This window comes from Passer domesticus, chromosome 13 (genome assembly GCF_036417665.1).
Source record: "Passer domesticus isolate bPasDom1 chromosome 13, bPasDom1.hap1, whole genome shotgun sequence".
NCBI classification, from domain to species: Eukaryota; Metazoa; Chordata; class Aves; order Passeriformes; family Passeridae; genus Passer; species Passer domesticus.
Window position 1 is genome coordinate 8,846,892 of NC_087486.1, and position 26,180 is coordinate 8,873,071.

At 44.9% G+C, this 26,180-nt stretch overlaps 2 long non-coding RNA genes across 5 annotated transcripts; one reads left to right on the forward strand and one right to left on the reverse strand.

Moving 5' to 3' along the window:
* Positions 1-7,295: 7,295 nt before the first annotated feature.
* Positions 7,296-9,645, reverse strand: LOC135279926 (uncharacterized). The gene is made up of 4 exons (XR_010347064.1): positions 9,491-9,645; positions 8,911-9,035; positions 8,218-8,485; positions 7,296-7,748 (listed from the first exon to the last, which is right to left on the reverse strand). It is a non-coding gene; the product is annotated as an uncharacterized LOC135279926 (long non-coding RNA).
* Positions 9,646-9,655: 10 nt separating this feature from the next.
* LOC135279927 (uncharacterized) lies at positions 9,656-26,055 on the forward strand. Of its 4 annotated transcripts, XR_010347067.1 has the most exons (7): positions 9,656-9,816; positions 15,006-15,119; positions 15,213-15,358; positions 17,107-17,177; positions 22,993-23,143; positions 24,888-25,050; positions 25,177-26,054. It is a non-coding gene; the product is annotated as an uncharacterized LOC135279927 (long non-coding RNA). The 4 variants fall into 4 exon arrangements; XR_010347066.1 differs by having other exon boundaries at positions 24,885-26,055; XR_010347065.1 differs by having other exon boundaries at positions 24,888-26,053.
* Positions 26,056-26,180: the final 125 nt, after the last annotated feature.

Sequence of the window (26,180 nt, forward strand, 5' to 3'; positions counted from 1 at the left end):
AAACATCTGCACCCCATTAGGAACAGCTTTGGGTACATAAAGCTGAATGCAAAGGGTAAAAAAATGTTTGATGGCTGAGCTACGCTCTCATCCAGGAAGCAATCTGGCAATCGGCACAGGGTCCCTAGGGCACCCGAGCTGAAAAACAGCTCAGCCCTCATTTCTAGCACGTCACTGAAGCTACTTACCCTGCTAAAATACTAAAACTGCTATGAATCATACCTGGAGCATGAAGAAGCTGATGTCTTCTGTGTCACCTAGCAATGTCACCTTCCTTTTGAATAAAAATTTCTTGGTGCAGTGCTGTCGTGGAGTCAGCACCCAGCCACCACCATACCCAGTTTCTGGCTGCTACAGAAAGCAGCTTCACGTCATAGTTCTTCAAAAGCTGGAACAAACTGAGACTGAGAATCTGACTTCTTGTCAAGGGGCTTCAGGTAGATCTGATTTTGGTTACTCAGGGACGTTTTGGCAAATGGCCCATCAGACAGCAGGGGATTTGTGGTTAGTCTTGGCTGCACATCAGAAGTCAGCACAGAGCTTTGCAGGGGCTGCCAGCTCGGTGTGGGACCAGCAGGATACGTCTCCATTGCACTCGAGTCACGAATCCAACCACCTCCCATGGGTGGTTTTACACCCCATCTGCCTGCCCTGCTTCTTTAAGCATGTCCTTTGAAATCTTTCCGCAGGAAATTCTGAACAACCTTCAGTTTTGGTCTCTTTTAGAATTTTTGTGCTCCCTGCTAAAGCGCGGTCTCTTTTCTCTCCAGATGACCAGCACATTCCCTGAGAGCTCACCTCCCCTTTCTGCCAGTGTCCTTCCTCTTAAAGCACTGCAGATTTTCCTTCTCTTTCAAGAACAGGAAAAGATAAAAGTGTGTATTGGCTACTTAAAGATTTATTTTTGCATTTTTGTAATCTTCTAGGACAAGAGGAAACAGCCTCATGTTGCACAGGAGAGGTTTAAGTTGTCTGTTAAGGAAGATTTCTTCACCAAAAGGGTTGTCAAGCATTGAAGTAGGATTCCTAGGGCTTTTCCAACCTAAATTGCTCTGTGACTCCATTTTGAGCCTGCTCTGACTGTGAAGCTCCTTCATGCCCATTGCTGTCCCCAGACCCCTGTGAGGGGTGAGCTCAGCTGTCCCTCCCTGTGTTGGACATGGTGAGCCACATTTCCCAGAGGCTAGAGCATTCCCATCAGCTCCTGGAGAAAACTCACAACTGTGCAAGCAGCTTTTTGTTTTATATACAACCTGTTGGTGCTTTCCCTGTGCCAACATGGTTGAACAATTCATTTTGGAAACTGTAAGGCTGAAAGCCCTGTGGGCTGAGGGGTGTTTCAGACACAAAGGTTGGCTGTATTTCACATCCTCATCTGCTCATTTTCTGAGTCTTTATATGAACATAATTGCAAGATTCTCCTTCCTACTTTCAAATGAGAGCACCATCAAAGAAAAACATTATCCAGCCAGCAGGTTCAGGCATGTCTGGGGAGGGTAATAAAATGCTAAAAAAATGGAAAATGTTTTTGATGCTGCCTGTTGCTACAGCTGTCAGTGCATTGCTGAGAGCCGGGGGGAGATTCCTCCAAATTTCATAGCCAGGACATAGATGGATAACTAGAAATAAATCAAGACAGTCACAGACCAGAGCCAAATGGTTTGCAGTGGTGTAGAGAGAGCATCTTCTTTTGGGAAACACAATGATTAATTTGTTTTCATAGAGTAATTACCAATTAATCATTTGGCTAATTATGGTGTGTCGTGAATTAGTTATAAACAGACTTCAGCCCAATTATGAGGACTCAACTAGATCATTTAATTGAATGTTTATGCTTCCAAAAAGGCTTCACAAGACTTTTTTTTAGAAGCTGAACACATACATCTAACTGGAAAATGGCACACGTTTAATCACTGACAGCTAAAGATGCCTTAAATTACACCCTGTTGTAATTAGGAGGCTTAGTGATGTATCCATAGCTGAGCTTGACCTCTGTGATAGTGCCAGTTGTTTAAGTGTGTAATCATTCCTTTACATCAGATCCTTTTTTTCATGAAAATGTGGGTATCTAAGGGAGTTTTTTTACTTCATCAGATGAGGAGACCTAAAATAAACATTCTTCTCTATGCTGACACGTGACAGCATTAACAATTGAAAATAAAATTGCACATAATATGCTCTTTCAAAGAATGTCCTCAAAGTTTCTACAGAAAATACCAGCTGTACATAGCAGACTAATACTTAGCAGCTCAAGTTATCCCTTGGGGGTACATCTGCCAAATATAAATATTAATGAAAGAGAATTGTGGCAGGAAGATTAAGATTCATTAATCATTATTATTAGCCATCATCAGGTGCTAACGGGGCAGCTGCTTGGAGTGAGACCCCCCCAAGTTTACCCGGAGCACCCATTCATGAGGATGCCATGAGGGAGCGAGCTCTTCAAAGGAAGGGAGCAGCACTCTGCTGCCACAGGAAATGGATTTAGGGAGTAAATCCAAAGCTTGGTGGCTGTGGGTGTGAGCTGGGTCCCTGAAAGGATGTGGTGAGACCAGGGGCACAGTCTCTGGTTTAAGGGAAAATACAGCCAGAGAAGCCAGGAAAAGCTGCAGCTCCCAAGCTCCAGTGGGATACAGAGGATTTCACAAGCTTCCCCATCTGAGGCGTTGTTCAAACACCGTGCAGCTGTCAGACCCTATTGTTAGGTTTATATTGTGTTGGGGTTTGATGTCTCAGCCATTGCAGAGCTTTGGAGTGGGAAAGAGCTCACTGCCTCCTCCCAGGCAGGTTGGTGTCTATTTTCACAGCTCTGGTCAGCCAGGCAAACTTAACCCCTCACTCTCCATCACACTCCCTTTGCATTGCTTGTGTTGCCAGTCTCCTTCAGGTCTTGCTCCTGCAAGAATTTCCAGTTTATCTGTTTGCCTTTGATAATTTTGCTCAGTACAAGCTACCATGGAGTGTGCTTACTCTTTGGTGTAATTGCAACAGAAGGAGCTCTGTGCCACCCCTAGGCTTTGGTATTATTTTTTCTCAGCTAAAAACATGAGAAGGTGGCCCAGTCTCCCCTCAGACAGGCAGGTGGCTGTGCCCCACTCAGTTGCTGATGCACAGGAGCCAGGGAATGGTTCACATTGGAAGGGACCACTGGAACTCATCTAGTCCAACCTCCCTGCTCAAGCAAGGTCCCCTAGACCACATTACTCAGGATTGTGTCCAGGTGGCTTTGGATATCTCCAGGGAAGGAGGCTCCAGAGCCTCTCTGTCCTGGTTCTCACTCACCCTCCCAGAACAGAAGTTCTTCCTCATGCACAGAGGTGGGTGCTCAGAAAAGTAGAGCACATTCCCCTGCACAGTGGATATATTTCAAACACAAGTTTGGAGTCCACAGCTCAGATGATCCTGATGTTCAGCTATCCTTGGGGATGCATTTCTCCATTTATATTTACCAGTAGCAGAAATTAGCTCAAGGACACCAGCCTTGACAAAAGACTGCAAACTAAAATACATAGCACATGCATTTTTCCGCATGTGAAACTCTAATGATTGCTGCAGAAGTCAAGGACTACATAATTTGGATCAGGTGCTGGCATTTCTGCCTTGCCCAATGCCTGCAAATCCCATCAGCTTGTGTTCCTGGGAAAGGCAGAAGTGCCCCCAGGAGCCTGGGAGGAGTTAAGGGGAGCTGGTAGCACAGGGGTAGGGACAGATAGATTTATGGGGGATTATGTAGGTCAGCAGGCTGTTTGCTTTTTCACCATCCCTTCCCACATGCATCATTAACTGAGAAAGGGTTGCAGACAGGACCAGCCTGTACCTTCAGCCCAGCCCACCCCACCTTTTCACATTTTAAGGAACAGTTTTATTTTGGGCAGGTACCTCACTTGGGCCCAAACACGTTCATTCTGGTGAGATTTAGGATATAGCTCCAGGTATGTACAGAAACATGTCTGTGTGTCAGGACAGACTGATGGAATCCATTCCAGGCCCAGGTGTGACAGAAGCACAGCTGCTTCCCCTCCTGTTGCATCAGCTTCCCTGTGGATAACTGGACCTTGCAACCCTTGCTTCTTCATTCCTTCGTGTTTCCACGTGTTCCTGCTGCTGATCAGCATTCAGCACAGCCCTCAGGCACTGCCTTCATCCTTCCCCTGCTCTGCAGATCACAGTTCCTCATCTCTGATGTGGCTCCTCAATTGCATTGGCAAAACACCGAATCCTGGATTAGGCTGTCCCAGCAGGAGAGCCGTGCTGTTCCCCAGCCCTGGGCTTGCCCAGTGATGTGCACGTTCTGGTATTTGCATGGAGGTGTATATTCAAGGTATTCTCCAGTCACTCACCATAAATACAGTTCTGAAAGGAAGCCAAGTTGTTTCCTATTAATGACTCACTTCCATTCCTTCCCATCACGTTGCTGGGCAGGGACCTGCTTAAGCTTCTTTGTTTCATGCTGAGTTCTGCTCTTCTGTGATAAATGCTGCTTGCCAAGAGCTTCCTTTCTAGCAGAGTTCAAAATAAAGTTATTAAGTCATATACATTGACACAATCCAGATTTGGGAGAGAAAGGAGAGCCCTGCTAACGCCAGTCCTTGGGGCAGGGTGCATACCAAGACATTTAAATATTGGGGAGCTAATTTTCTCCCTAAAACAACATTTAGTCAGGTTTATATAAGGAATGTGCTGTTCTGTTCCAAATGGAGGAACTGGAAGCCCAAGCTCCACCTTGCTGAGGCTGATGGAGTTCTCTCATTGATTTTAGGAATCTTTGGGTCTAGATCTTAAGGCCTGCAGTGTTTTACTAAAACAAGTCTCTTGTACCTGACATCAGAGACAAATTCCATGACCTGACATGTCTCTGTGAGTCTTTTTATTGACTTTGAAGTAGGTTTTTCCCAAGGGGTACACAGACTAACAAATACTGTGGCTAGAGTCTTGTCCCCTCTTTCCAAATGAAATCTGACATCAGCTGTTGAGAAAGAAGAACCTGCATTATCAGAAATCCCCAAAGACATCTATAATCATCACCACTTTTGCTATTAAAGGGCATATTTTGCCGTGGTTTGTTTGGTTTGTTTTATGAATTAACTTTGTGAATTCATGAGATTAAAAGCTTAAACAGGATCAATGAAGACTGCACAGCATGCATCAAAGTAATTGCAGATTGTTTTTCAAACTTCAGAGGATTGCTAGTGTTGAAGAACTGAAGGTTTAGGGCAGTAATTATGAATTTTTCAAATAGAGAGATGAAAGGAAATACATTATCAGTACACAAGGATGAACCACAGTGTGTGACTAGGATCACTCTTGGGGTGAAGGCACATGATGTCCCAGCTAAGGTAGGAATCTGATCCATTGGAGCAGTTTGAGAAAAATGGTTTGCTGCCTGTGTACAGGATGTTAACTATGTGGAAAAGTAATAAAGTAGCATAAACCTTAGAGAGAAACACAGACACTTCCAGCACTGCCCTCCATCCTTTCCTTTTTACCTCTAAGCAAGACTGTATGGAAAATACATTAAAATCATGAGTTTTGCTCAGCTCCAATTTCAAGATGGCAACATATGATATGATACTTGCCAGCTTTTGATTAAAATTAGGCTTCTCTGATCCGTGAGCAAAAAGCTTGTACTATTCTCATCTCCCAAACCCTTGATTTCTGATGTTCACTGCTCCCATAAATTATCAAGTACACCCAATAGAAAGCAGCTAATTTCTATCTTGTAAAAATCAGGCAGATTTGTGGATTTAATACCACATCATTCAAAGTACTTTAATATGCCAAATTTATGGAAATGCTGAATTTAATATTCGCAGAACAATCCACACCTGCTTTTCAGACAAAATTCCTTTCCTCCTCTGCCTGATCCCTTGAGTTGGATAATCTCACTCTATTTTGTATGGCTTTCTTTCAGCGTACCTGAGACATCAGCCTTCTTTGTGCTTAGAACCAGAAGCTGTCTTATACAGTCTTAGTTCATCTGGAATCTGATTTGTCTTGTTTTTCAGCAGGAAAATGGCACTGGGTGCCCCTGGGAATGCAGGGATGCAGAAGCATGCTTGGTGCTCCTGCTGCATTCCTGATTCCAGCTGGGGCAGCTGTGTGAGGACGCTGGGATGAATTTTCACCAGTTTGGATGATCCCATTTTTTTAACATTTTAAAAAAACCTGGGGGTGAGACAGCACTTCATCCTGAGCAGTGCCTGGAAGAAAGACTGGAATCAAAGCTCCTGTCTGGGAGCTCTGCTGGTTTCCAACATCTAACCAAAACCCCTTCCCAACTGGTCAAAAACCACTGAAGTGCAGGGTAAGCAGAAATTATTATTAAAACCATCATGTGCCTTGCATGGCTGTGGCACTCCTGGTCTCAGTGTCACACTTACCACAAGGAAAACTGGTTTACCTATAGAGATGTGAATAGTGAAACATGATGTGGTTTTTTAATTCGATCCTTAAAATAGGTAACATTGGTACATTTAGACACAGCCTGTCAATACACTGTCATACCAGTGTGCAATCATTACAGAAACACTCTCAGCTTTACTAACTGGTTGGAGTGAACTCACCTATTTTGGGCAGAAATTGGTGCACAGTGCAGGGGTGGGAAAGAGCCGTGTTTCATCAGCTCCTGTGGTGTCTCGAGGAGGTGACACAGTTGGCAGTAAGGAGAGGATATTGCAAGATTTCACAACTGCAAAGAAAATACTGAGCTGACCTTTTTTGGTTAGATTCTCATCTGGTGTAAATCAGTCAAGATTCACCAATGCCAAAATGTTTTTGGATGCTGTTTCCCAGTTTTCCAGCATCAAAACTGATGTTTATAGAAGCTCCTAGTTGCACATATTAAAGTAATCAAGAGTATTTTCATTACTGACTGTGCAAGTGAAATGAAGACAGACATAATGGAAATGTGTTCAAAAAATCATATTGACAAAGAATTTAAATAAAAACGGGTTTTTTTCTCCTGTGTATGGCTGTTGTGCACAGGTCTAACAGATGCCAGTAATACAATGGAAGGATTGTAGTGAGGGGGAAAGGAAATGTATTTCCCAATCCCAACTGGAAATTATGTCTCTTTTTAATTCCTCCAAGCACTTAGATTTAAATAATTCTTAATTTTTTCCCATTGGCCATTTCCCATAGCTGCACATCCCTTGAGTGAGCATCTTGCCTTTGGGATTAGCTACAGAGACACACAGTTCTCTTCCTCACATCTAGAGAAATTTTATTGAATTTCCCAAGCTCCTGCTCTGCTTCTTTCTGCTTCCATGACACAGTCTGGGATATCACTTGTTGGGTTTCTTTTTTTTTTTTTTTTGAGAGAAGAAATATTTTCATTTTATTCAAATACATGCCAATTTTCATATTGTCATAGGTTTTAAGAGTTTCTCCTTCACATCTGCATCCACAAACCCCCTTCTTTCTTCTCAGGACACCGAGCAGCTGCCACGGAGGTTCCAACCACTTGATCCTCCCCTTTGTCCTCCCTCTTTGGTCTCCAGAACTTCTATCCTGGTGAAGGACTCTGTTCTTTCAAGCGGGCCAGTGCAAATCCCTGCCTCTGTCCTGTAGTAGGGGAAGTACCCACTGCAGGGAGGGGGCTGGCTCAGGGCTGGGAGCCCGCTGGAGAAGGAGGGCATGGGCAGGCAGAGTGCAGAGCTGCTGGCCCCCAGGAGCTCCTGGGCTGGCAGCTCTTCCTTGCTTGTAGAAGAAATTGTCCTGTTGCTCAGCTCCAAACTTGGCAGGATGCTCTGAAAAACATGTACAGGACCAAGAGCTGAGGTGTCAGATGATGGGATGTTGGGAACAACGCTGCTTTTGGGAGCACAGCAGTGGGACAGGTCCCACCCAGAGCCAACAATGTCCCACACAGCAGCAGTCTGGGCCCACAGGCTCTGTCAAGGGAGAGGGACCTTGCAAGGGCTGCTGTGTCTCGTCCTTGCAGATAACTCTGCTCCTGCTTTGTGTTTTCAGAGCACAAGTCATCATTTTGTTCCTGAGGGGCTAATTTTGAGTAACATCTTGATGTGATGTTGGCCTACTTCTCTTATTCCCTTCCCACCCCTTTTAGAAACATCCAGGGTGAGTTCACCTGAACCTAATTTACAGGTATTTAACCCAATTTAACCATACAAGTAATTTGTGTGAGTGGTTGGCCAAGGAGCCCTTCAGATGTCCCACAGCGTGGAAGATATCTTGTGGAGTGGCTGAATAACTCACTTTCTTATCCTGCTTAGTGTTAGCATTGCCTTCATTGAAGCTTTTCTCTCTTTCTGTGCAGATGTGAGGTGCTGGGCAGACACAGATGTGGGATGTTCTGTAGTAGGGCAGGTACTCAAGGTCCAGCACCTGGGAATCTGGGCCAGGCTGCTCAATGCAAAGCAGGAGGTTAGGATTGAAGTCTTCAGGACTGTCTCTGGTCAGCAGGATGCTTTCCAAGCCTCCTGGGCAGGATGACAGGGCTGTGGTGGTGTTCTGTCTCCACATCCTGAAATGAAGTTATGCCAGTGGGCAAGGGTCACAGGCAAGGTCAGTCCCCAGTGTTGATCTGTCCTGCTGTGCACCCAGGCCGTGGCACCTCGGCCACTGCTGAGAGGGAACCAGGCCACTTAAAGACCAAGGATTGTGAGGATTTCACATTGTCTTCCAGCTCTTTCTTCTTGAGTCTTGAAATGCTTTCTCATGTAGGGTTTTCAATTAAATCTAAATACCAAGTTAGTTTCTATACTCTCAAGCAGTCACACAGGAAAAATATGTGATTTGGTGTTTTCTCCTTGTTGATTAAGAACAGCAATAACAAAGCTCCAAAAACAACCCCCAGCCTCACTACCTGATTTTTCACAGGCTACTGTTCAGCACTGTATGCAACCACAGCAGAGAGAGTGCTTTTACCTCGTTTGAGGTTAAACTTACATCAGATTTCATGAGCTGCCTTGGAGATTCCAAGCCAAAGAAAAGAACTCCCACAGCCTTGGGCTATTTAGGGTGATTTATGGTCTCCTGAAAATCTTTGTAGATCAGCAGTGATTACGAGCATTCTGGAAATGGAAGAACACTGAAATTTGGGTAGAGCCTGAAAAAAATATTGTAGAATCCTCCTTTCCCCAGATTTTTTTTTTTTTTTTAAATTTTCTGTACAACCAAAATGAGCATATGCAATTCAGGTCTTCAAAAGATTTTGAACTTGAAGTTTCAAATCAATCCTTCTTCTATCTCTGTCTTTATTTGAAAAGCTAATTTAACATATCATTGCTATATAAGGCACCATTTTACTGGGGAAAAAAAGGTCATATCACTGTTACAGGTAAACACACACAAATATTTGTGTGCTAGAAAATTTGTCTGCTTTTTGGCTATTTGCTACTCTGGTGCTGTTATTTCCCACCCACACTGACTTTCTCCTGCTTTTTTCATCCCTAAAGCCCTGTCTCCAAGGTTTATTGCACTTTGAGGATAACTTAAGACTATCTTATTGAAAAGAGCCTGAACCTACCCTTGGGTAACGAAACTGCCAAGCCCCTGCTCACCAGGGTGAGACAAAGGATGTTTTTATGGTCACCACGTGCTCAAGGAGAGTGCAGGAAGGGGAAAGCCAGCAGGGAGAGAATCTTCATCCTGCATCCCTGGCTGCCATGGTGATGGGGTTCCAGGGGAGCATCACAGAGGGAGAACACCCACCCACCCAGCTCCCTGCTGCCAGAGGGGTCCCTTTCCTCCTCCCCAGTAAGTCTTGTGGGCATCCTGGCTTTGCTGGGATGCTTGCAGACGGCCTGGCTACTTTCTAGAGAAGCATCAGTTGTTTTTATCTCTGCCAGTGAGGTAATGAACTCCTGAGACAAGCCCTGGTAAACCAGACATCACCTTCCTTCACCTCCTTCTCTGGTGTAGGACAGAATGTTTGATGGACTTCCAACCATGTGACCAGCAGCCAAAGTGACACATTCTAAAGGACAGATTTTAATAGAAATAGCTTCAGATTAATGATTTTTTAAAAAAAATGTCATGCTAATTATTACAAAGACAGTGATAAGTAACAATCCATTCTATTGCAACAAAATCACAGAATCACAGAGTGGTTTTGGTTGGAAGGAACCTTAAATCTCATCTTGTTCCAACCCCTGCCATGGGCAGGGGCACCTTCCACTACCCCAGGTCACTCCAAGCCCTGTCCAGCCTGGCCTTGGACACTCCCAGGGATGGGGCAGCCACAGCTTCTCTGGGCAGCCTGTGCCAGGGCCTCACCACCCTCTGAGTAAAGAATTTCTTCCTAACTTCTAACCTAAATCTCTCATTTTTTAGTTAAAAACCTTTCCCCCTTGCCATATCACTGTTGGCCTGTGCACAAAGCTGCTCTCCCAGATCTGCCCTTGTAATAATGCATTTCTGGTTTATAAACATAGAAGAAAGCATGAGAGTGCTTCAATTGTGCCTTTTAAGGTATTTCTAAGTCATGTATTTCCATACTTTAAAAGAAGAATTTTTGCTGTAAATAAACAGAAAGAGACAGTCTTGATGATATTTCACACTGAAATAGTTATCATGTCTTTTCTTCCATTTAAACTTAAAATACATTTTGCTGCATTAGAGATGATTTTTCTTACTGCATCAACATGTATGTATTTCAGAGCTTAGCTGGCAAGTGTAATAGAGTGGAGCAACTTCTCTGACAATACATTAAAAATGCTCATAAATAGCTGGGTAATGGAGAAATTCTGAATAGGGTTCATTTCTGCCTAGTATTTGATCTATTTACTGAAAATCCAAAGCTCTAAAGCACAGGAATGATTCTGAATGGACTATTATTATTCATCCCATATATTATCCTGGTTGGTGCCTGCAGTAAAAAGTGGTTTATTATAATGTGATTTCTCAGCTGCTACAGTCTGATATACCAGCAGCTGATGAAGTGTTCAGGCACCCAAAACCCCACCATCACTGAAATTCATTACCTCAAAGGTTCTGCCAGAACTAATTGCTGTCAAGGCTGCTTATGCACGTCTTAGCTTCATTTCACAGATTGACAGAGCTAGTGCTGGTACAAACCAACAGGAACAAACCCCTCCAGCCTGCAGCACAGCCCAGCACACTGCTGGAGCTTCCTCCAGTCACTTAACACTCTGGCAGGGCCCAGAACAGTCTGAGGATTAGGATGTGCTTTCTTCCCTTGAAATTGAAATATGGAATTTGTGTGCAGAGGAAATAATGACTGAATATGGGAGAGACTTAGGGAAAAAGTGGGGAGGTCTCTGGTGCCTCCAGTGCACCCTGAATCACTGGGCTTTGGGCAGGGCATGGGCTTTGGGACAGAGAACAGCTCAAAGAGTCAGACTTGGGATTTGGAGATGAGTGGTCGGGGTGAGCAGCAGCCCATGGCTGCTGTGGTGCTCCAGACCCTCCTGCACCCCTGGGGGCTGAGCTCCCACTGCCCTTGCAGCCTCCTCTGGCCAAGGCACAGATCTTCCTGTGCCCCCAAATTTATACCCACAGGCTGACATCCACACATGTCCTGAGCTGCAAAGGCTCTTTTGCAAAATGAGTGCATTTTTTAAATATTCTTTTATGGCAAAAACAATAGAATTATTGAATCATTAAGATTGGAAAAGACCTTCCAGATCATAAAGTCGAACCTTTGACAGAATAACCACAAAACCATATTGTGAGTGCCATGTTTACTCATTTTTTAACACTTTTAGGGATGATGACTCCTCCATTTCCCTGGGCAGCCTCCTCCAATGTTTAAGCACTGTTTCAGTGAGCAAATTTTTCACAATATCCAGTGTGAACCTCCCCTGGTGCAACTTGAGGCCATTTCCCCTTGTCTTTTCTCTAGTTCCATGGGAGAAGAGGCAACCCTCACCTTGGCACAACCTCCCTTCAGGTATCTGTAGAGAGCAATAAATGCAATTTTCAGGCAAGGAAGGGAGAGGAAGTTTTGAGCTCAGCAGAAATGTCTGAACCCTGGGACTGCCTGAACAGATTTGTTGAACAACTCCATTTACATGCTATTTGCACATTCCTGTTTCAAAAGTCAGCCTACACGGATTGCTCCTGATACGCCTTGCCAAAATACTTGGGAGTGATCCAAGGGAATGGTCTTGACTGTTGCAGGTGGGTTGTGGACCCTTGAGAGGTGCTGGAGGTGTCAGGGAGCTCACTAATTACAGCTCATTACAGCATGGAGGGGAAGGATGTTCTCAGCTCAGTGAGTTTTGGTGCTTTAACAGGACACCTTTCCAAACACCTCCTGACACGGGCAGGGTGAGCAGCCATGGGAGCTCTCTGTCTCAACCTCCTGCTGTTGCATTTTGCTGCTGAGATCAGTGGGAGCAAAGCTGCCCTTTTGTGGAGCCTTTCAGTGTTTTCTGCAATGATTTCCCTGTGACTTCAGACCTCTGTGACTTGGCCGGTTTGTTTCAACAAAGACAATTTTTATTATCTCAGTGAAAAGTCTGGATGTGCTCGTATGTTGTACTTGCTACGTACACATTTTCAAGCATTAGTCATGCCATAACATCTGCTTTTTATTGGTAATTACACTATCCCCATTTTAATAAGAGGTAATTCTTAAATTTCTCATAAAATATACATGACTCCAGGGAAAGAAGGTGAAAGGTTTTGCAAGCCTCTCACAGCCACAGACCAAAATGAGTTGAAATAAATCCTTCCTGAGCAGAACTTGTCCAGCCACTCACAACAGCACAACCAGGGATGTCTGTGTGACTCGCCATCCCTCTTTCTTCTAATTGTTCATGCTCTGCAGACCAGACCTGCAAAGTCTGTGCACCACAGCCCTGCTGGGGACTGTTAATGTGCTCAAAAATAAGGACCTGGTCCTAAAATGGCATGTATGTTACACCTCCTGGGTGTAACTGGACTGGAATTAGCATGAAGGGGCTTCTGCGAGATCAGGTCTGAAATGAGCAGCAGTGAAAGTTTGTGGGTTGTTTCCAAGTGTTTTAGACACTTAGGAATTGCAAATAGGTGTCTGGATTGATGGGCCGTAGCTTGTGTGCATTCATATTTATGGTGGACTTGGTATAATAGTATACCTGAAAAATGAGTAACATCTGAAGTAAAAGACCAATATCCAGATAAAGGATCATGAAAAGGAATATTTTGGGGCTCCATTAAAAGCTTCCAGTTTCTCATTTCCCACTGTTTCCCTTTAGCCAAGTGCTGTTGTGCTGCTTCGGCCTGTGAGAACTGGCTCTGCAATTCCATAGCCTGTTTCCAGGGATTTTCCTAGCGATTCTGGACAAGGAAGGCAGTGACAAATGACACTTTTGCAAGGTCATCCCTAAATCTTTGAAAACCAGGGAGCTTTTTCAGTGGCTGCTGCCATTCACTGAATGCCAGCAGCCAAGCCCATATGGAGCATTGTGTGCTGAGCTCATTGTCGATGCAAATGCACACAACTAGTTTTGATTAAGAACAAAATGAAGAATTGACTCAATCTGCTTTTTCTTTGTTTGAAACGCTTCAAGCCTCTCATTATCATCAGGGTTTCTTTCAGTGCAGGAAATCAGAATTTCCATAAAATAATGCTGAAAGGCACAGGGTGAAGTCAAAGAACATTTACGTTCCTAACGAATGGAAGGATAAACATGAAAAACAGATTTGGGGACACTCAACTAAACATTTGGGGGCATGTTATAGCATGTGGATTGTTTAAATTATTCAATATCTATTAAGCAGCCACATACACAATGGTAAAAGGACAAAGCAGGGGGGTTGAGAGAGGCCTTTTCCCTTTGCACAGTAACTCACAGCTATCCAGAGTGTGATTATTGCATTCAAGAGCCAAGGAGAGTTTGCATGGTAGAGTGCCCAAATTGCAATGTTTCCATTTGGGGGTTGGATTAGATGACCTCTAAAGGTCCCTTCCAATCCAAACTATTCTAGGATTCTATGATTTATGGGAACAAGGAGCTCCTTCCAGTGCGAGGAAGGTCCCATGGCAGCATTTGAAGCCTTGGGGTCACTGAGGTGGGATCAAAAAGTCTTTGTGTAACCTCAGGGCTGTGTTTGGAAACGCTGATGCTTGGAGGGATGTGGTGGCCACTGAGCACAGCCAGCACGCAGGTGGTCCAGCACCATTTCCCATCCTCAGGATGTGCTGGATGGTTGGAAAATCCTTGTGCCAAGGGAAACTGGAAAGTGGCAATCACATTCCTCTCTCTTTCAACATCCAGATGATCTGGCCAGAGAGACCCTTTCTTTTTTATGGGGTTTAATCATAGCCGGGGCTGGCAGTGTTCCTTGCAAATCCGGGTGTTTGGTATTTCCAGTGCATGGCCTGGCTGTCCTGTGTGTGATACTGCAGGGCAATTGTTCTGGGAAGAGGGATATTAAGGGAAGGACATTTTTACTGGGGATGACATTAAAGAGCTATATTGCAAAGAGAAGCTCTCCAAAATGAGAAAATGGGGGAATTGAAAGTGCTTTCCCCCTATTTCTCTGCATGCCTCATCATGAAAATATCAATAACAAAATCCTGACTCCTTGTGTTGCCTGCCTGCCTCCCCCGGGTGCCATGCAGGGGTCAGGCTCCTTCATGTGGCTGGAAAGAAGGAGAGCTGTGCTCAAGGCACAGCTTTGCAGAGGACAAAGTACCTGTGAGCAGGTGAGGGGCTGGCAGGTGGGGGGCCATCGCTTTACTCTGGTCCCACGGGACATTACTGGGAAAGAAATGTCCTTGAGACACTTACAGATATGGCTGTCATTTCCAGAAATATCTGATAAATAAAGAAACAACAACAAAAAAAGAGTCTTAAAATCTATTAAAAGCTTTAAAGTAATACATATGAGGGAGATTAACCATCCAACTGTCTTGATAAAGTTGGTGATTCCTATGTGCTGTCTTAAAGGCAAATGTTCCTAGTGTAATGTTTCTTTGCATCACATGGAACACCCCAGTTCCATTGGTGTAATTGTCCTAAACAACACAAAAATACCCCTTTCCTTTGGTCTGATGACTCAAACAACAGCTCTTTGTGTTGTGTACTCAGAAGAGGCCAGAGAGAGTGGCTTATCCCACGATAATCCTAGAGACAGGAGAATATTTCCCCCAGGAATACTCACCATTATTTGGGAGCTGGGGGACTCAAAAAGCAGATTTCAAGGTGAGTTTGGGGAAACTTAGATTAAAAAAAAAAATTAAAATATATTTTCTTTTAGTTGGTGCACCTCGATGAAATATTGCTTTATTTGTGCAGGACAACCCCAAATACAGGAAAAAAATTAGAGCTGGCAACATCTGGGAACAAGAAGAAGCTTAAAGCAGAAAGCAGAGACAGAGAATGTGTCAGAGATTGACACCATTAGGATTTCTTAAAGCAAATCTATCTCCTTCATCACAGTGGTAGGTGGAAGTGGAAAGAAAACCCATTGTGTGTTAAAAAAACAGGTCATCTTCAAGAAATGTCACAGAAACCTTGAGTAGACATGAGCAAACAGCCCCAGGGGAGTCATTTGTCTTTGCTGTCAAGAGGAAAATTAAGACTGCAGGGGACACAGAGGCTGGGTTTGATGGATGCTTGAAGCAGAAGGCAAGTGGGTCATCATTCCTGTCCAGCAGGAAAGCAGGTTCTTCCCCTGAAGGAAAGTGGCTGTATCAAGTGTACACCTGTGGGGAGGAGAGAGGCAACGAGAAGACAAATGGTGGAAAGTCCCTGAAATCTGGTTTGGTACTGGCAGCAAAACCCCTCAGGAGCTGGGGTGGCTGTGCTGCCTGACAGCTTTGGGGCAGAGGGGCTGGTGTTACAGCAGTGTTGCTCTCCCAGGCCCATGCTGGGTGTTTCAGGGGATTGGGGCCAGCACTGAGGGGTTTTAGTGACCCACTTCATGTGCTGCAGCTCCACACCACGGCACAAACCAAACTGCCCAGAGTGGAGATGGTTGGGAGATTTGCTTCCAAGTCCTGATCCCAATGACAAATCTCACACAGATATACCTGGGTACCTGTTAGGAGGACACTCCTGTGATGGATGGTGCTCTGCAGCCCCCAAACCACACTGTGGGAGACCCAGCCCTGAGAAGGAAGAGAAAATGAAATTTCTGTTTTAATGAATGTCCAAGAAAATAGTACCTCTTGTATATCCTTGGAGCTCTTCTAGATCAATTATCTTGTCATGCTCCTAACTACACATGCAGGGAAGATAACTGCTGATTAATTGCTTGCAGCCATTGTAGCTGATCCCTGGTCAGTGTGCAATACATATCTCTACACAAAACCAAAATTTGAATTCTATAAACATCCTATTTCCATCAGTGAATTTCCATCATGGTGAATCATGCCACTGGTTTTACTAAGTTGTTTTTTTTTTCTGTTTCCTAATCAGATTTATTTCAGCCATAAAACAGAACCTGGTGATTAATGTTCAACAGATTTCTGTGCTCTTGGGTCATTAATACAAAGAAATAAAGAAAAGATATTCTGATACTGTTTCAATATTGTTACCTGCCAATGCTGGAAAAAAAAGCCATAGACATGCTCCAAGGCTTGAGGTCATTTTAAATAATATTAAAAGTTTTCAACTTTTTAATTTAGTTAGTTTCCGTGCCTACTTTTTCAGTTCAGGCATTGAGGATGTACTGAAGTCTTTAAAGGTGCTTTTCCTGCAGTTCTCACATAATCATGGACTGCAGGAGGGGGAAGCACCACGAATAATGAGACATCTTACTAAGCTGCACGGTTTGGCAGGCACAGAGTTCTCCAAAGAGACTCAAGGTGTTTATAGACATTTCAACTACGTTAGATCTTAAAGGCTGTGCTTTAAATTCTCAGCATCTGCAGCTGTTTCCGAGCAGGTAGAGAAGAAAAGGTATGAGAGGGAGGACTGGGAAAAATTGTCCAGACCTGAATAGCAGTCCCTGATCATGGCAATCACTTCCATCAGTTGGTTCCTGGGAAGGGACAAGCTCCTGCTCATTATGGTGTCCTCTTAGAAGCATTAAACTTCAACTGCATCCTGTGACATCCAGCCCTAGAAGGGGAATAAGAAAGGAAATTGCTTTTGGGTTGCCAGCTCCATCAGCACCTCCATGCACACATGGCAGTGACCACTGGTTCATACTTGATGGTTCTGCTCACTATTCTATTTATTTTAGGAATATATTCTCCACTGAGCAAGCTGACCCAGTGGAAGGTGTCCATGCCCACAGCAGGGAGTTAGAACAAGGTGAGTTTTAAACTTCCTTCCAATCCAAACCCTTCTGGGATTCTGAGATTGGGCATCTGGGACTGTTTGCTCTCAGGCAACAGCAGCGATCCAGTGTCACTCAAGCTTCACTCCTTTGCCTCTGGCAAGGTTTGGATGGTGCAGCTGGGAATTGGATCCACTCCTGCCCTCAGGCAGTCTCAGACCAGTCAGGTTTAGACTCGGGTGGCCCATCCACACTCACTATTTACCACAGCAGCAGCTGCAGGCAGCTGTGCTCCTCCAAAACACAGGTCCTGCTCCTTCTGCAATTCCCCCTTCCCCAGCCCAAGGTGTCCCTTTGGAGCAGGCTGGGCCAGCAGAGTGAGGGAGGATGGTCCTGGCAGAACCAGCACAGCCATGTGAGGGAGATGGATGCAGCATGTCCAGGAAACACATTCCTGGGACGTGACAGCACATCCCAGGGGCTGCACTTGTGCTGAGGGGGAAGGACTGGGCTTGCATTCAGGCTCCTCTTCTCACTTGGGAGCAGGATTTGAGCACATTTTCTAAGCTGCTTCTGTGTTTTTCCCAATCTCCTGCCTCAATACTTCTACTGTGATTCTAAAGGAAAAAATAATCCATCATCAAGGGTCAGCCTGCAAACTGCTGAGTGCCTGTGTCCTGGCCAGGACCCCCCCTGCCTCACCTGTGTGTGTGCAGCCACATCTCCCCACACCAGGGGAAAACCCCAATGAAAAAGGGGAATTTTGTCCCACAGCAGCTAACAGGGGCTCCCCAGTGAGGCACAGCATTCCCAAAGACCAGGCTAGCACTTTCAATAAAGCTCCAGGGATGTGCAAGAAGGATGCTCCCAGGGGCAGCCCACACGAGGTGTAAATGAGCTGATGTGGAGCAGCTGGACACCACTGGCTGTGTCCTCTCCTTCTCAGCAGCTTCATGGTCACATGTCCCATGTGCTGAGGGCAGGTAGAGCAGGGCCTGAATATCAGCATCATTTCAACTGGATGTACTTTGCCTTCAGTCGTGCTCAGTTTTGCCCAAAAAGGTGTTTTTAAGGAAGGAATTGATCATCCACACAATGCTCAGGTGAAATTTGGATTTGCCAGTCATGGTCTTTGTGCTCTAGAGTTCTGATTTAGTGTTCACACTTATACAATCCAAGACTGACAAATTCTGCCTTTTGCTCTTCTCTGCTGAACTATAGTGGGCAGCCCAACGAAACTCTTTAAAAGTATGAAAATGAGATTACTCATTTTTAAGTTATGGGTATATCCGAACATATATTAAAAGCAAATGAGAAATGTGGGATGGAGCCAAGGCAGAGCATGATCACACCCCAAATAAGATTTGGAAATAAACCATCTAAATGGATGCAGGCTCCCCCTTTACGATGGGCTTTCAAGACTGCAGAGGAACTCTGGGCCTGGAATTTTCTGTGAGGGAGCTGTGGTTGAATTTCTTATTGTCACTGTTGTTTTGCAATGCCATAATAAATGTTGGTGAATTTGTAAATCATAAAAGCAGGAACCATGGGTCCTTTTCATCCAAAGACTAGAACAAACATTTTTGGTGTCAACCCATGCTAGAGAGATTTTCAGTATTATAAATTAAAAACAAGGGGGGAAAAAATTAGAAAGCTAAACAAGCAACAGCTGTTTGGAATGGGTCCCTAAACCCAAAATATATAAATGATGTTCAGACACATGCTGAAAGACAGTGACAAGAAAATGCTCAGCACAAGAACTGCAGGATCATTAATAACTCTCTGCTCACAGGGCAGTGTTTTTTGCCCAGCCACAAAAAATAAGTCATTTTCAGTGCTTTCAAGAGGTTTTGGTGACTCAGCCTCTTCCACACCTACCTTGGGCTGCACTGGTCAGAGCCCCCTGTGACAACTTTGGGACTGTACAGGGATGTGGCACAGCCTTGAACAGGACAAATAGGAAACATTAAAAACAGCTGAATTGGGAAAGTGGCAATAGACATTTTAACACTGGGGATAGCAAAGCAGAGGTCACAGAGAATAAGTATGAAAAGAAAACAGCAACTGCCATTGAAAACCTTCTAGAAGGAGATTGGAGACATATACACTCTCCAAGATGAATTATGAGTATTAGTTTGTTTGGAAAGGTATTTGCCCTTTGGACAGCCATATTTTTGTTTTGAGCTTCAGAAACATAAATTACAGTAATTTAAACCCCAGGCTTACATTTTACTTCAATGACGTAAACGTGTTCCCAACTTTCAAAGGCCAGCTGTCCCTTACAGCAAGAGGTAGCAATTATATAAAATTCTTTTATTGCATGGAGGTATTTTCAGTCCTTTAAGTTTATGTGCCCCAGGTGAAGCAATATAAACAAACTATAGCTGTCACAATTGTGTTAATAATGGAAACTGCATTTGGGAAGTTTTAGGGATAAAACCTATAACTTTATACTGCTGAGGTGTCAAACCTTTCCAATGTAAAACAGAAGTGCAGCTGTGTAAGGCACCAAGAAAGGTTTCTGCAAAGCCAACATTCACAGACTCTTTAGCTGTATAAAGGTGGTGGCTTCCAAGCCACAGTCGTTAATCAGAATTGTTGCAAAAAATAAGGTTAAAAATGCATTTAAGTGTCTCTGGGTTTTGGGTAAACTTCAGATACACAAAGTTAAATCCACCCTTAACCAGTCTCACTGAAATCCATATTTTACAGATGTGCTTGTGCTCATGGCTGATGGCAGCAATGAAATGCTGAGGCACAGCCTGAGTGTGGACACATCAGAAAAGCCATCCTGGCTCTTGGCTCAGGGAATTGCTCCTTCAGCCTCAGTGCTGGACTTCTCTGTTGTGGATTCCTAATCCCTTGATTTAAACTTCAAAAGCAGACCAGGCAAAGCAATTGATTGCAACAGTGCAGTTATTTGTGTTCGGGTTTTTTTTCTCCTAACTCCAGTAGATGAATAGAGAAATGCTACAACCTTAGAAGAACTGTTAGAAGGTTCAGAGCCAACAAAAAACACACCAGAAAGTGCTGGTGTGCCTATGGATGGCTCTCATTTGCTGCTCTGTCCAGCCTGAGAGCAGAGCACGGTGCAGCTTCCAAAGGCACTTGGTGTTCCCAGCTGTGCACACACCTGGAGCTGAGCTGATTCTGTCTCCAGCTCCTTGGCTTTGCACAGCAGTGACATCCTGAGCCACGTGGAAAACAATCATTCTGCTCCACAACAATCTTTCAAACCAGTTGTCATCCTGCAGCCAGAAATACTGATTTCCTTGCACACAATCACAGAATGGTTTGGGTAGAAGGGGACCTTAAAAATCATCTTGTTCCAAACTCCCCACCATGGGCAGGACACGTCCCACTCTCCCAGGTTGCTCAGAGGCACATCCAGCCTGGCCTGGAACATTTGCAGGGATGGGGCAGCCACAGCTTCTCAGGACAGCCCCTCCTGGTGCCTCACCACTCTCACATGGAAGAAATTCTTCTCCATATCCAGTCTAGCCCTGCCTGCTCTCTCAAGCCATTCTCCCTTGTTCCCTCACTCCAGGCCCTTGTCCAAAGTCCCTCTCCACCTCTCTTGGAGCCCCTTTAGGCCCTGGAAGGGGCTCTGAGCTCTCCCTGGAGCCTTCTCTTCTCCAGGTGAGCGCCCCAGCTCTCCCAGCCTGGCTCCAGAGCAGAGGGGCTCCAGCCCAAAACCACTTATGTCCACAGAAGTGAGTTCACACTCACCCATGACAAAGTCAGGGATTTGCTATCAGTCAGTCTTCCAGCAAGGTTTGGAGGCAGAGAGGGAAGATTTGGATGCAGTTCACGTCTCTTTCTTGGTGAACTGACAACGAGGAGAATTGAACTTCAAAGACTTCCATTACACAGTCGATGACATTTAGGAAGAAAAGGAAAATTACCACTCTTTTAGGAGATTTACAAATGCCATCCATGTCCATGGGTGTAATTTTCCACTGAGGAAAAAGAATTTCAGAAGCAACATATGGGCCATGCAGTAGTTACCATAGCAACCAGCCTCCTAAAAATCCCTATATATGTATACAGAAATCAAATGCATGTAATAATTATGGCCACATATCTAGAGTAATTTATGAGTTCCATCTTCCTAGCTTTTTTCTTCTATTAAAAGTCTAATTCATGCTTTGAATATCTGCTTACTCTGCTACCTCTTGAACCTCCACACATTTTGCAACTGAAATTCAAAAGCATCACAACTGACAGTCACTGACAACAGACTGAAATCTAATTTAGCTAATTCAAAATACATGCTGTAAGCATAAAAGAATGGTTATAGGACCAGAATGATTTAAGTTATGGGAATACAGCTGAGATGACATTTAAGTTCAGAAAATGTTAGCTGTTAAAAACAAACAGATGAAGGGGTTTGAATGTCAGAAGAGTATTTCAAAACCCGGGTGTTTTACTGGGGAGAAGGGAATTAGGGGGTTTCAGCTCTCCCCCCCCTCAGTGATCCCTGTGTCATGGATGATGCTCTCCCCAGAGCCCTGGTGCTCCCATCACAGAGAGCTCATGGACATTCACTTCTGCTGCATTTGCAAATCCCTGGGGGGTCTGACCAGATTCCATGGCTTGGCACAGCACTCTCCCATATTTCTCTGTGCTCTGGCATTAGGAACCAGAGAAATTCCCTGTTTTCTGCTGGATACTCTAGAAACTTAAAAAATATGGACTTTCTAGATGGGAATTTAGGAATACAAAACCTCTGCTGTTGAGAGTAGATGGAGTCAGTGCCAAGAGAAGATATGACTGTGGGACAGGAGGCATCAGGTGCACTGATATTTTCTTCCAGATCCTTCTTCCAAAGATGCTGTGAGGAAATATTTCACCCTTGCTCCTGGTACATCAACCAGTCTTTTTAGCTGTTCAAAGTGGGGAGAGTTAAGCTTAATTAAATGTAGATTTTACAGACTGATGACAGTTTACAAGCTGAGAGTTGATGTCAGTCCCAGCACCCAGAAGCCCCAACTGAGGTTCAGGTCCCATTTTGTTCTACCTTCAGCCAGGAAACAAATCAAACAAATCATGTATAATAAATGAACAGACTCTTTACCAGTATTCAGGCTCTCAGTGAGCTGTGGCACATGCTCTAACTCAGCAGTGTTAAGCTTAGCCTGTTGAAAGCATTTTTTTACCACACCTTGGACAGGTTTGGTGCAGGTTCCCTCCACTTCCATCCTTGCAGCTCTTCCAGCTGCTTGTACTTTCACCCTTTCAAAACCAGTTGAGCAGCTTGGGAAGAACAAGGTCCTGCAAATGTCTCTTCTGAGGGAATGCATTGCTAATGCTCTTAAATGGACATTTATCCTGCACTGAAAACTGACAGAAAGTTAATAAAATCACATTTCTAAGTCCCTTGAGCACTTGTTTCTGATGAGAGTTATTTCTATCACAAGCTTTAGCTCTCTCCCTCTGGCTAATTTGCAGCAAAGTTGCTCAGGAAAAGACCAAGATATTCTTATTGTTACATGAGCAAAGATGTATTTGTTCTCCCTGAGTGGAAATCAGCACTACTAGAGAGCCAGAAGAAGACCTTGGCTGAACTGCAATCCTTTCTTTAGCATGAGTGGATATAAAACTAGCTTTTGCTCAAATGTCATTTCACTCTGGTTACAGACACTTGGTTCTGTCTTGCTCCACCATAAAATAAAAGGCATCTTTGGAACTTTTATTTATTTTCCCATTTTTTGCAATGTCTCATGGACCTGTGACACTTCCCTTCTTCCTGCAGTGGGGACTGGTGGTTTGTTTGGGTTTTTTTTTAGTTGTTTGTTTGTTTGTTTGTTTGTTTGTTTTAGTTTTGCTTCATTTTGTTCTTCTGTTTAGGCAAGACAGGAGGTGCTCCTGAGCCAGGAGTCTTCAAAGTCCACATCACACCTGGCCTGAAACACCCTGGACCTTATCTGCTGGGGAGGAGAGTTCCAAATTAGAGAGTTACCCCAGTGTGACCTGCTGAAATCACAGCTGCTGCCTGCAGGTAAATGAGAAAGAATTCCCAACTTGAGGGTTATGGGAAGCTATTCCACCTTGCTGCTCTGCCTGGTGGCCATCTCTGGGAGCTGTGATGGCACCCCTGGCTCCCAGCCTGACAGGGGTCACCCTCCCTCACCACATGGCAGGAGCAAAGCATTGTCCCCAGGGATGAAAACAGCTTGTTCCAACAGTTTTTCTAGCTCACACTAAGTCACAAATGGCAAAACAGATAAATTTTAGGAAACCTGGACCCTTGTTGGCTGGCTAAGGGAAGGCCACACTTGTTACACTCAGGGGGATTACAGCTTCACCCGCATCCCATGGAGAATGTGTGTGTTTATGCATGGTACTAAGTGTGGTAATTATTCCTTTGAAGTGGCCCTTCTTTTTCATTCATTCATTGGACATAGAATTTGTCTTTCTGGTGGCTATACACATAATAATTATTCTTAATACTTTCCCCATAAAAATTCACTTTACAGAGGGAACTCCACATGCCTTTAGGACTCTGAGGGACACCAATCCTCAATAGGATAGAAAACCAGCAGCATTTTAAAGTCTGGCAGCAATGACAAAGAGCCAGCCACAAGAAGGGTGCAGTGAGCAGTGTCTTAGGGCTGGGTGTTTTGTTTCTCACACTGCAACACTTGATCTTTCATGAAACACAACACTTTTGGGTCCTCAGCTTAGCACTCATAAGAAGATAAAAATGTGGCTGCACATCCCCACGTTTATTATGAGAGAGAAACAATTTAGAGGCACCAAGATGCAGAATCTGCACAGGTGCCTCTGACAGAGAGCACACAGAATAAACAGAGGGGACTTTACTGTCAGAAGGAATTATTGTACACACAGAGACACTGGGTTTTTAAGCTCAGGCACCTGAGGATGATCTGCAGGTAGCATGCCAAGTGTGAGCTTTGAATGTCTTTGTCATTGTCCTGCATTTCCCGTTTTTCCTGGTGAAGGGGAACGTGCCAAGGCTGATGCTGTGATCTGTGAGCTGTGCTGAGAAGGCAGCCTGTGAAACCTGCTGCCTCCTGCTGACCTGCTGGGCAGAGTCTGTCCATCCTCAGGGCACGGGAGCCTGTGGGTGCAGAGCTGCTGGCAGTGCCAGGCATCCTGGCACTCACACGGTGCTCCTGGCTCTGCCCAGGGCAGCAAAACAGTTGAAGTCATCAGTCCTGGCTGCTGCTCGGGAAAGATCTCTAGGAAAGGGCTTACATTCCTTTGAAATGAGATTTAAGCACACGCTCAGGTCCCCCTGGAGCAAAGGAATCTGTGCACATGAGAAAGGTGAGGAGGTGGCACAACTCACCTGGCAAAGAACAGGCAGCATTCCCACAATCTGCCCTCCAACATCACGCTGCCCCAGATCCACAGATTTACCCCCCAGGCTTGGAGAGAGGCCGTTCATGGGACAAATCTCGTGACCTTTCCAAAGCTTTCCCCAGGCTAGAGATGCCAGGCTTGAAAAAAGTCATTTGCTGAATGATTTCTTAATGTTTGTGTCCGCAGGGAAAAATTTCTCATGCTTTTAATTAATTGCAGAAGAAAAGTGGAAAGAGGGAAGGCTTTATGATTTTTAAATGTTCTAACATTTATTTTGGTGTTTCAGTTTTTATTACAATTAAGCTTGTGACAAAGGAAATTTCTCAAGACCAAGAGCTAATGTTTGCTCTCAGCCACTAATGCATTTTCAATTAATGTCAGAATATGCTAAAACTATTCTTTTTCTGCCTCAGCAGGGAAGAAAAGCCTCTGGCCCAGGAGTGTGCAACACTGTCAGTCCCATTACTAGCGAACACTGCTCCAACACACCTTCCCCTTACTATCCCTTTGCCTTTACTGGGTCATGATTGTCCTCTGAGGAATTTCTCTTGAGCTGGATTTCTTTCTGCAGACTTCTTGGTGAGCACTGTGCAAATGACACGTAGCTGTCTTCAGGCTAAGAGAGGAAATCTTTTGTTTTCACTCTGATCTGGCCAGAAATGCTGAATATGCATCTCTTGAAACACTTGTTTTCCTTTCCTGCAGCCACACCTGTAAGTGCCACATTCCCTGTTGGAGCAATCAGAGTGGTTCCAGTGATGTGCAAACTGGTGTCTTCACAGAACCACAGAGCAGTTTGGGTTGGCAGGGACCTTAAAGATAGAACCCCCTGCCGTGGGCAGGAGTGACACCCACTAGGTCAGACTGCCCAGAGCTCCATCCAGCCTGGCCCCATCCCAGCCATCAGCTGGTCTGGATCTCATTTCAAGGCTCTGTGTTCTTCCATGAGACATCTGAATCTCACATAAAATGTTTCATATAGTCACTTAACTCCTGATCCCTGGATTTCCTACCTCAGCGTGGTTAATAGCTCACATCCACTTCTGGCATGATGAGATATTTATTATTGCTGTGGAAGTCACGCCAGCCAGGGAATTAGATCACCTTATGACACTTCCTTGACCTCTGCACCAGCACAAGAAAAACAAACAAAATTATTGCTTAGGTGCTGTTCCACCTTTTTGTGTTTCAAGTAGAAAACCTTGCAGGGATTCCAGATCTCAAAAGATAAGTACCAACAGAAGAAAGGCACTTCTCAGTGCTCCGAAGCTTTGCTTGTATAATGCTTCCCCAGACAACACCTGTTACTTAGACCCTTGTGTTTTCCATCCCAAGAACAGCTTCCTGACGCCTGAGCTGTGCAGCTGCCCTGTGGCTGCCTTCTGTCTGCCGGGCAGGCAGCCCCGGGCTGGGGCAGGAGGAGGCTCTGGGGGCAGGCAGCCCCGGGCTGGGGCAGGAGGAGGCTCTGGGGGCAGGCAGCCCCGGGCTGGGGCAGGAGGATGCTCTGGGGGCAGGCAGCCCCGGTGTTGATGGAGGAGGATGCTCTGGGGGCAGGCAGCCCCGGGCTGGGGCAGGAGGATGCTCTGGGGGCAGGCAGCCCCGGGCTGGGACAGGAGGATGCTCTGGGGGCAGGCAGCCCCGGGCTGGGGCAGGAGGATGCTCTGGGGGCAGGCAGCCTCTTCTGTTGAAGCAGACGTTCAACAGGCAGT